Below are 11,428 nucleotides of genomic sequence, written 5' to 3'. Positions count from 1 at the left end.
TAGTATGATAGTGAGTAAAAGTGGTGAGAGCAGACATGCATGCTTCGTTCTTGATTTTGGGGGAAATACATTCAGTCTGTCACTGTTTATATAATTTTACCTGGGTTTTTCTTTGTTGTTGTTATTGTTTTTTGGCGTATACGTTTCACAAGTTGAGAAAGTTCGCTTCCAGCTTTGCTGACATTTTAACTTTGATGAATGTAAAAAGCTGTTAAATGTTTTCCTTCCATCTATTGAGATGATCAAACTTTTCTTTCTATTTGTGTTGACTTGGTAAATTACGTTGAATAATTTTCAAACGTTGAACAAATCTTAGATTACCATAAACATACTATATGTTCTGTTTCTTGTTGCTTTATTTCTCTTTCTTCCTGATAGCATTTGGAGTAATTTTGTTTCATAAGAGTTTATTTAAATCTCAATTTATAGGTTATTATTCATATCTCTTTAAAAATTTAATTTGTACCCTAAAGTTTATAATATGCATCTTTAATTAATTATAATATTGATTTGAATATTATATGGTTTTGTATATATTATAAGATTCTTACAGATCATTTTGCAGCTTATACATGTGATGACTGGGTTTTTTAACTCATAAGTGAGATGTGCCTTTCTTACATCTTATTATGACATTAGTATATTACCCATTTGATATGAAAAAATTTAAAAAAAGAGAAGAGAAAAAACCCAGAATTTTACAAATCACAGATTTCTCTCTCCTATTTTTTGTGCTATTTTTGTCATCTATGCTATTTTTATATACTTATAAACTTAAAATACATTTGAGTAACTTTTTTACATGTTAGGCAGTAAAATTTCTTTTAAAAGCCAGGCATGGGGGCTCACACCTGTAATGCCAGCACTTTTGGAGGCCAAGGCAGGAAGCTCATTTGAGCCCAGGAGTTCGAGACTAGACTGGCCAACAAAGCAAGATTCTGTCTCTACAAAAGAGAAAAAAATAAAAAAATAATTAGTCAGGTATTGTGGTGCATTCCTGTAGACTCAGCTACTTGGGAGGCAGGAAGATTGCTTGAGACTGGGAGTTCAAAGCTGCAGGGAGCTATAATCATGCCACTGCACTTCAGCCTGGGCACCAGAGTGAGACACTGTCTCTAAAAACAATTAAAATATATATTATATATAAAATAAATAATAAAATATATTTTACAGCAATTAATGCATTTTAGAACATCTTTTATATTTACATTTGTAATTAATCATTTCCAGAAATTTTTATTTCTTTGTACAGATATAAAGTTTTTTTGATCATCCTGATTTTTTTTCTTTATTTCTCCTAAAAAAGAAAAAAACAGGATACATGTACAGAATGTCCGGGTTTTTTACATAGGTATACGTGTGCCATGGTGGTTTGCTGCACCTATTGACCCGCCCTCTAAGTTCCCTCCCCTCACCCTGTCACCCGCTACCAGGATCTGGTGTGTTTTGTTCCCCTCTCTGTGTCCATGTGTTCTCATTGCTCAGCTCCCACTTATGAAAGAGAACATGTGGTGTTTGGTTTTCTGTTCCTCTGTTAGTTTGCTGACAGATCTAAATTTTTTTCTGATATATTCTGGTCTTCCTGAGGCCATTTTTAAAAATGTTTCTTATAGTGCAGGTCTGCTGGCAATGAATTATCAATTTTTGTTTGTCTAAAGTTATCTCCATTTCTTTTGCATTTATTAAAGGTATTTTCACTATGCATAAAATTTGGGGTGCACAGTATTTTACTTTCAGTGCTTTAGTCATGGTGATCATTTTACTTAAGGCTTGTATAATTTTTGACAAGAAGTCTGCTGGAATTCTCCCTTTTCTTCTTGTGTATATCTTTTACCACTTTACCCTCTGAATGCTTTCAACATATTCCCTTTATCTTTTGGTTTTGAGCTACTGGAATATGATATGTTTAAGTGTGTATGTGTGTTTTATTTCATTCGTTATTTATCCTGCTTGGAGTTCCCAAAATCTCTTATATCTGTAGTTTGATGTATTTTGTAATTTTTAAAATAATTCTCAACCATTATCCCTTCAGATATTTTTCTGCCTCACTCTTTTTCCTTTTATTTTGGGATGGATTACATGTATGTTAAACATTTTGATATTGTCCAACAACACGGGATGCTCTTTTTTTTTAAATTTTTTTTTCCTTGGCTTAAGTTTGAGTAATTTCTGTTAACAAATCTGCAAATTCCCAGATTCTTTCCTGAGTTGCTTTGAGTTAGCTACCAAGTCTGTCAAAGTGAGTCTTCATCTCTGGTAACATGTTTTTTATTTACAGTATTTTAAAATTATTTTTATGGTTTCCATTTTTGTTGTAATTTCCCACATAATATTACATGTTATCAGTTTCTTCTACTAGAGACTTGAACACATTACTCAGTTATTTTTAAATACCTCTGAAATTCCAACATCTCAATTATCTCTGAGTCTGGTTGTGCTGATTATTTTGCCTCTTGACTATGTATTGTTTTCTATCTGCATTTTGGGTGTCTCATAACTTTTGATTGAGTATTGAGCATATAGTAGAACTGAGAACTAAAATAATGAGTATTTATGCCTGAGATGTGCATGCTTCTTCTGATAGACTTTCAGTGTGGCAAGTTAAGTTAATCTAGGCAAGTGTTGAGCTGTTTTCAGGTTTCATTGTCAGTGAACCACTGCTTTCAATTTCTTTGGTGTTATTTTGTGCTTAATGTGAAGATTAGTGTGCTTGTGAACTTTTCTTACTGTTTTACTGGATACAAGCATTATTTTAGCTGCATCCAACATGTTTTTTGATGTTATGTTGTCATTTTTATTCCATTCAACATATTTTTAACTTTTGAAATCTTCTTTTACCCATAAATTATATAAAAATTTGTTGTTTAGTTTCTATATATCTGGGATACTCCATTATCCTACTGCTATTGATTTATAATTTATTATTTTCCAGTCAGATAACACACTTCACATGATTTCAATCACTTCAAATATATTGAGCTTTGTTTTATGGCCAATATCATGATCTATTTTAGTTAACATTCCAAAAAGAATATGAGTTTAATATTCTAAACTCTATTAAGTCAATTTTCTTAATAATGTTATTGTTCTCTGTATTTTTATTTTTACTAATTGTCATTTTTGTGATGTGTCAGTTAAAAGAGAGCTGTTGAAATCTCCAAATGTAGTTTGGCATATGTCTATAGCTCCTTTTATATCCATTTTTATTAGTTTTAAGGTTTATTGTTAGGTGCATAGACATTGAATTACTATTTCCTCCTGACGAATTAATGCCTTTATTATGAAATGACCTCCTTTACCACTAGTAATAGTCCCTGTTCTGAGTTATACATTGATTTTAACAAAATTATACTGCCTTTTTGGAAATGTATATAAGCTTAGAATTTATTTTGTAATTTTACTTATTGTAAAGTTATATTTATGCTTATGTTTAAAGTGAGTTTATATATACTCATAAATATTAACCAATTTATACTTGAGTTTTATAAATGGATTTTGGTGAAGTCTAGATTATTTATCCAGCCTTTGGTGAATTTAGACCATTTACATTAATACATTGTTACTCTAAGTGTTAGTTGTACCAGCATAATCGTTTTTTATGTTTTCTATCTATTCCTTCTTCCTGTTTTTTTGTTTTTATGCTTTGTCATTGGTTATCTTTTATGATTTCATTTCATATTCTGGACTAAATTATTATATATACCCCATTGTTTAATTTTCTTAATAGGCCCTTTAAGGTTTGCAGTGTACTTCACTAATGCATACCACCTTATGTATTATACAGAGATCCTACAACAAAATATTTCTCTTGTTCTTCCAACTGTCATTGTACAACTGTCATATTTTTTAAAAAATATTTTTTACTTTAAGATGAATGTATATAAACATACATTTATAGGAAACATTACAGAGAGATTCTGTGTAACATAAACCCAGTTGCCCCCAATTGCAACATATTGAAAACTATACTGCAATATCACAACCAAGACATTAACACTGGTACAGTCAAGATATAGAACAGTTCATCACTACTATTACCTCATTTTTCCCTATTCTCACTTCCCTCTCACACTTGACATTTTTTTAAACCCTGGCAATCACTAATCTATTCTCCATTTTTATAATTTTGACATTTCAATAATGTTGTATAAATGGAATTATACAGTATAAATGGAATTATACAACACAAATATGACCATTTGGGATTGGACTTTTATCCCCTCTCTGTGGTTTTCTGGAGAGTTATCCAGGTGGTTGTTTGAATAATTCATAACCATTTATTGCTGAATAGTACTTCATAATATGATATACCACGGTTTATTTAACCATTAACCTATTAAAGGACATTGGAGTTGTTTTCAGTTTTTGGTTATTACAAATAAAGCTGCTATATACATTTGTTTACAGGTTTCTATGTAAAGATAATTCTATTTCCTTGGGATAAAATGCCCAGGATTGCAATTTCCAGGTCATATGGTAGTTGTATGTTTATTTTTTAAAGAAATTGCCAAAGTGTTTTTCAGGCAGTTTCCAAAAGACTATACCATTGTATATTTCCACCAGCAATGTATTAGTGATCTAATTTCTCTCCATCCTCATTGACATTTAAAAGTATGTTCTCACTTTTTAAAAAATTTTAGCCGTTCTGATTGGTATGTAGAGATTTCTCATTGCATACCCCTACTGGATAAGGATGCCGAACATATGTTCATGAGTTTATTTCCCATCTGTACAATCACGTTGGTGAAATGTCTGTGTATGTACTTTGATAATTTTCTAACTGGACTGTATGTTTTTTATAACAGTTGAGTTTTGAGAGTTTTGAGGGGACTTCAAACAATTTTTGGAAATATGGAAATAAAAGATAAAATATAATAAAATATGTAAACTTTATTCCTCAACATAACCTCCATTAAATTCAAGACACTTTTGTAAGTGATAACATTAGTTCATTCCTAAAGAAGTGAGGATTCTGGGGATTTAACCATGTTGAAGCAGACCTTTTTGACATTATTAGCTGAAGAAAAATGGATTTTCTTTAAAGATTTTTTTAAAGATTAGGAAAGAAGAAGAAGTTATAAGGAGCCAAATCAGGACTGGAAGGTGATAGCTAATGATTTCCCCTCAGAACTTTAAACAAAATTGCCTTATTTTATGAAAATAATGAGCGGGAACAAGTCATTGTAGAGAAAGACTCTGGTGAAGCGTTCCCAGGCATTTTTCAGCTAAAGCTTTGGCTAACTTTCTCAAAATACTCTTATAATCAGCAGATGCTATTGTTCTTTGGCTTTTCAGAAAGTCAACAAGCAGAATGCCTTGAGCATCCCCCAAACTGTTGCTGTGACCTTTGCTCTTGAACAGTCTGCTGTTGCTGGGACTGGACCTCTTCCACCTCTCAGTTGCTATTACTTTGATTGTGCTTTGTCTTTAGGATTGTATTGGTAAAGCCATGTTTTTTTTTCTTCTGTTACAATTATTTGAATAAATGCTTTGGGATCTTCATCCCATTTGTTTAAAATTTTTATTGAAAGCACTGCCTTTGGCTGCAGCTGATTCGGACACAATGGTTTTGGCACTCATTGAACGGAAAGTTTGCTCAACTTTAACTTTTCAGTCGAATTAGTGTAAGCTGAACCAGTTGCGATGTCAGTGGTGTTTGCTCCTGTTTGTACTGTTATTTACCAGTCCTCTTCAATTAGGGTATGGCAAGATTAACAATTTTTTAAACAATATTTTCCACTGGTGCCTCCTGTCTATTTCAGGACCCGAATAACTGTTAAAATCTGAATAAACTCTCTACTTTAGTTATAATATTTGCAAATAGTAATTTCTTAGTTTTGGTAAAGGTACCATAGTGATATAATTTGTCAACATTAGGGAAGCTCAAGTAAAGGGAATATGGGAACTCTTTGTAGTATCTTTAAAACTCTTCTATAAGCCTAAAATCATCTCTAAATAAAAATTACAAAAGCAAAACCCTTTAACATTTGTCTACATGACAAAAATGACCTCCATCACTATCACTCTTTGTGCTGCAGCCAGCATGGTTGTCCTCTCATTTCCAGGACTTGGGATGCTCCCTCCTACAGAAGGGTTTTTGCACAAGGTACAGAGGTTTCTCTTCTGGCTTAAATCTTACTTCCCTTTTTTGGAGTAATAATCCCCTACTTACCCTTCAGATCTTGGATTAAGTAAGGATCTCTTTTTTTTTGCTTTCACACCTCTTGATAGAACAAATCCTTCACTTACAGGCTCTTGTATATCATAGACCACTCCTTCATAACCCTAGTCACAGTTGCAATTGTGCATTTCTTTGTATGGTTATTTGTTAATATTTGTCTCTTCTACCAAACAGTAAGATCTGTTGTTAGGTACTACACTTTAACTTAACCAGTGCCCAACACAGGCTCTGATGCAGAGTAGGCACTTGATAAATAATTGTTCAATAAACGATAAGTCTCTTACATATCTGAAGCATCTGAATTGTCCTACCACTTGCTCACAGAAGGGGGAAGGAGCGCTTCCCTTTCCATCAAATGTGTTGGCGGGCAAAACATTCTAATTATAAACACTTTATGGGAAAATGCTTTAAAGGAGGAACTCTGAGATCTCACAATAAGCAGCAGAAATGTGGCTGTTCCCGTAGGTGCCCCCTCTGTGTAATCACCACCACAGGAACATCTCGAGTTACCATGCCATGCAGTGTGAAGTCTTGTGGCTCCCTCAACAGGTACTTGTACTCAGTGGATAAAGAAAGAGGGATTTCAGACATGCCTGTTGTGCGAGCTAAGCAAGACTTTGTCTCTCTTTATTTATTTATTTATTTTTGGTTATTAATTTAAAGAAGTTAAAACCCATTTTGCGATTTGCTGTTTATCAGGCAAATGATTATTTAAGGCAATTCCCAGTGGGACTTGCTTTACATTTTGAGGACATTCCAGTTCAGTGATGGCAGATGGAACTCATAGTTAAAATTTTTAAAAGAGAGACCATGAAATGGGTTCCAGAGAGATAATAAGGCTGCGGTTTCACAGGCAGAAAAAAAACCCTAGAAAAATTGCTAAACCTGTACTCAGGGAATTGAGAGAGGGGAGACTGCAAGAAGGATGTTAACTCTTTGTTAGTCTGGGTTATGAAGTGTGACTTATGATGGACCTAACTCACTGAGAATGGGAATCCTCTATGTTGATTTAATTTCTTGCAGCATCCAATATTGTCTTTAGTGAGCTGGGGAAAAAAGAGAGGAAACCCAATTCCTTCTTGCACTCAGAACAGACCTTCAGTGTGGATATGATATTTATTATTTGCCTCTCTGTGATACTGTGACTGGACATTAGTTGCCCTAAATACAGAAAAAACTAACTGGTCCTTCATTAAAAGGATGCCAGATGTGAATGAGTTTATAGAAAAAATTTTAGGCAACAAGTGTTCCCCTAAGTTCATAAACAACACCCCACAGATACGTAAAGCTCAGCTCATTATGCATGAGTCATGTTGACTAATTTATATAAGGCTTGATAGTTAAATGGATTATAAAGAGCCCATGATTGAGAATTTATCTTAAATAACTTTTCTTTTAAAATAAAAATGATATTTATGCACACATCCCATGTTCATGTTTAAAAAGAAGGTAGAATAAACATTACTAACCTGTAATCACACCATCAAGAGGTAATGCCTGCCCCTCCCTCTTTTAGTAGTTATAATCCAAAATAACAATTATGAACATTGGCTCTTTTTATTTCTTATATCTTAAAAATTTCCTCATATCATTAATGATTCTTCCTAAATAAAAATAGGATTGGGTGTACAATATACATCAACTGGGTGTTCGATATAAGAAATAGGATTCGAATATCTAGGAGATTTCTAGTTATAGTCCAATGTATATGCTGGGTGGGAACTGGGTAAGGTGACCTAACAAAACCTTGTAGTTTCTCTATTCTATCATATGCCAGGCTCAAAAGCTGAATATATGAATATACGGTCGCAGATGCAGTTTAAATAAAGTGGCAAACATATTAAATGGTAAGAATTCATCTTACCAAAGACCCTATCCTCTATTGGAATGTTTACCAAGGATTTCCTTTAGAGAAATGTGAAGTGAACTTCCTTCACTTTGGATGTGATTTTAATGGGTGCTACCAAATGGCCATTGCCGCCAGATTGCTCCAGCATTCTTCTCTATGATTTTATTTGAAATTCTCAGCCTTTACATAGATGTATTGAATTAATCATTGCCTATTCCAGGAAGTCCTCTGTTACAAATGCAAATATTAATACCACATTATACAGATGAAGCATTGAACTTATGTTTTGGTTAATGACCATATTGTCACATAAGTCCTTGAAGGGATGGGAATCACAGGAATGATAAATTTTAATTGGGTCCAGAGGGTAGGATAAAAGATATGGAGGTGAAATTCATAACCAAGAGTATTAGGCTGTTCTTGCATTGCTATTTTAGGTGTTCTAACATACCTGGGGCCAGGTAATTTATAAGAAAAAAGGTTTAATTGGATCATGATTCTGCAGGCTGTACAGGAAGCATGGCACCAGCATTCTACTCAGTTTTGAGTGAGGGCTTCAGGAAGCTTACAGTCATGCTGAAAGGTTAGGGAGGAGCAAGCATCTCACATGGCAGGAGTGGGAACTAGAGAGAAAGCGAGTGGGGTACAGGGATGCCACACACTTTTAAGCAACCAGATCTTTTGAGTACTCACCCACTTCCATAAAGACAGCACCAAGTCATGAGGGATCCACCCCCATGATCCAAACACCTCCCACCAGGCCCTACCTCCAGCATTGAGGATTATAATTCAACATAAGATTTGGGTGGGGACAAATATCCAAACTAAACCACCAAGTTATGAATCATGGAACACTCACCGAAAAGACTGGGCCAGTGAAGTGGGGATCATTTAGTTGTCCTTTAAGGACTGACATGTGGGATTTGTAGAGCCAGAGGAGCAGGTACAGTGTGAAGAGAAGGCATAGGCAGGAGGACATGGGCATAGCAGCTGCTTGATGTTTGCTGGAAGTGGGGAACTCTAGGAATTATGAAGTATTCAAGTTTAATAAACTCGAGGCCAAGATATTTTTTAATTTTACTTATTTATTTTTAATCTGCTAGCAAGATGGATAACAGTTATGATTACTGGCATGTTAAACAGCTGACACTACCTGGCTCTTTGGTCTTGTTGAGTATTTGGATTATCTAAGCTAACTTCATGTTGTTAGTTTATTCAATGGAAGAGAAAATGCTGAAAGAAATGATAGATAAACAATCAACTACCTCAGGATGCTTCCACACAGCCCCCATTATGTGTCATCTTGTTTGTAAGAGCAGACAGGTTCTTACAAAGTATTACAATTCTGCATAATATATTCTCCTAACATAAATCTTTTCGGAGAAGGATAAATGCTGTTTAACCATCATTTACTAAAAACAGTTTTAAAAATTAGCTAAGCATATTCCCACACCAACAACTTAAGTAGTAAAAATGGCATTTGCAAAACAAAACAAAACAAAACAACAAAAACACAGCTTTCTCATGCACAGATTGGGAAAATGTAGAAGATGGATATTATATTATGGATATTATATTTATCATAATATAATATATATATTATGATATATATTATATTATATATAATATGATATATATTATATTATATATGATATATATTATATTATATATATTATATGATATATATTATATTATGATATATATTATACTATGATATATATTATATTATGATATATATTATACTATGATATATATTATATTATGATATATATTATACTATGATATATATTATATTATGATATATATTATATGATATATAATATTATGATATATTATATTATATATTATATATAATATCATATAATATATAATATTATATATTATATATTATATTATATATAATATATAATATTATATATTATATTATATATAATATATATTATATTATATATAATATATTATATATTATATCATATAATATATATTATATTATATATATTATAATATCATAATATATTATGATAAATATACGTTAGTAGATCTACATGTGTGAGCACATAGTTTATTAGAATAAACATTGGTTTATGTTTCCCTCTTTTCCAGTCCTATAAAAATCTTATCCAGGAGGTAACTTCTATCAGATTTGTTAAGGAAACGGAACCAGCCAGCTGCAAAGCCTCCTATGGCTTGCCTTAAGCTTTAAAACTAAGGACAGTCTGATAATTATCTTTCAATACTTACATCCAATGCTTTGCTGGTAAATGTTTCACAGTTAGTTCTCTCAGGAGGGAGAAGTGAGCCCTGATTTGTAGCATTTACTAATTTCTATGGTGTAAATAATCCCAATATGGCCAATTTCAAGCTACCAACATAATAACAATTGGCTTTCAAAATTCCTGAAAATTTAACAGTTGTCCCTCCTGAGCTATTATGACCTCGCTCCAGCATACACCTGCTTTTTTGCAGCTCATATATGAGAGGTATTTATATCTAATTAGCAAATATTCAGAAATATAAATCTATTTTTCCATCTCCCTTCTGCCGCCGCATGAGTCAAAAGCCAATTTCCAAGTGCAGTGGCAGAATAAGCACCAGCGGGCAGGTAGCTGGTCACCTTCCTTCTTTATCCCTGTATGCTTCGAATTTTTCTGAATTATGATTCCACCTGGGTTGAGGAGGTCAAGAACCAGAATCACTTAAGAAAAATGTAGCTTATGCTTTCTAACATGTATAGATGAAAAGATTGAATGTAGATAAGCTTTAAGTTGCATCCCAGCGTTGAGTTCTTATAACAGCAATTCTCAACTTTAGACGTATATTGAAATCAGGTGGGAAATTTTTAAAAAATATCCAAGACCATTTCCAATCTCCAGAGATTCTGATTTCGTTGAGCTGGGGTGGGGCCTGGGCATCAGTATACTTTAGCAGCTCCCTAGGTAATGCATCCAGTTTATAGGTAATGATAGTTATGTTTCTAGACAGACGTCAATGAGCAGAAGCAAATGTGTGGAGAGGCATTTGAGGGTAAAGGGTTAAAGGTGTATATGTATGTTTTCAAAACATATTTATGTTATTATATGGAAACACCTAATAAAATTAAATGGTGATATTTTGACAAATTGATGTAAAAGAAACCAGGTTAAAATAAGGTGTTTTTTTTCTAAAATATGTATTCATTTGGGAATGGGAAAGGGGGATTGTAATTCAGTATGCACAGAGTGGCACACCACAAGTGCGCCTGGAGAGGGCAAGGTAAAGGAATGCTTTTATTAGCAAAAACAAGAAGTTCACATAAGCTCCTCAGACACAGAGTTTATTGATTCTAGAGGCTCAAAGCCAGAATTATCATCATTTCATGGGTAGAGATGCTGTTACTGGGCAAGTGATTCTTTGAGAAC

General features: G+C 33.2%; 1 non-coding gene across 1 annotated transcript; it reads left to right on the top strand.

The window, feature by feature from the left end:
- The first annotated feature begins 553 nt into the window (after positions 1-553).
- On the top strand, positions 554-657 carry LOC112440619 (small nucleolar RNA U13). Its single transcript, XR_003028638.1, has one exon. It is a non-coding gene; the product is annotated as a small nucleolar RNA U13 (small nucleolar RNA).
- The last annotated feature ends 10,771 nt before the right edge of the window (positions 658-11,428 follow it).

The sequence above is a fragment of the Pan paniscus genome, chromosome 6 (assembly GCF_029289425.2).
Source record: "Pan paniscus chromosome 6, NHGRI_mPanPan1-v2.0_pri, whole genome shotgun sequence".
NCBI classification, from domain to species: Eukaryota; Metazoa; Chordata; class Mammalia; order Primates; family Hominidae; genus Pan; species Pan paniscus.
The sequence above is the reverse complement of the archived record's forward strand: the minus strand, read 5'-3'. Positions and strand labels throughout refer to the sequence as shown.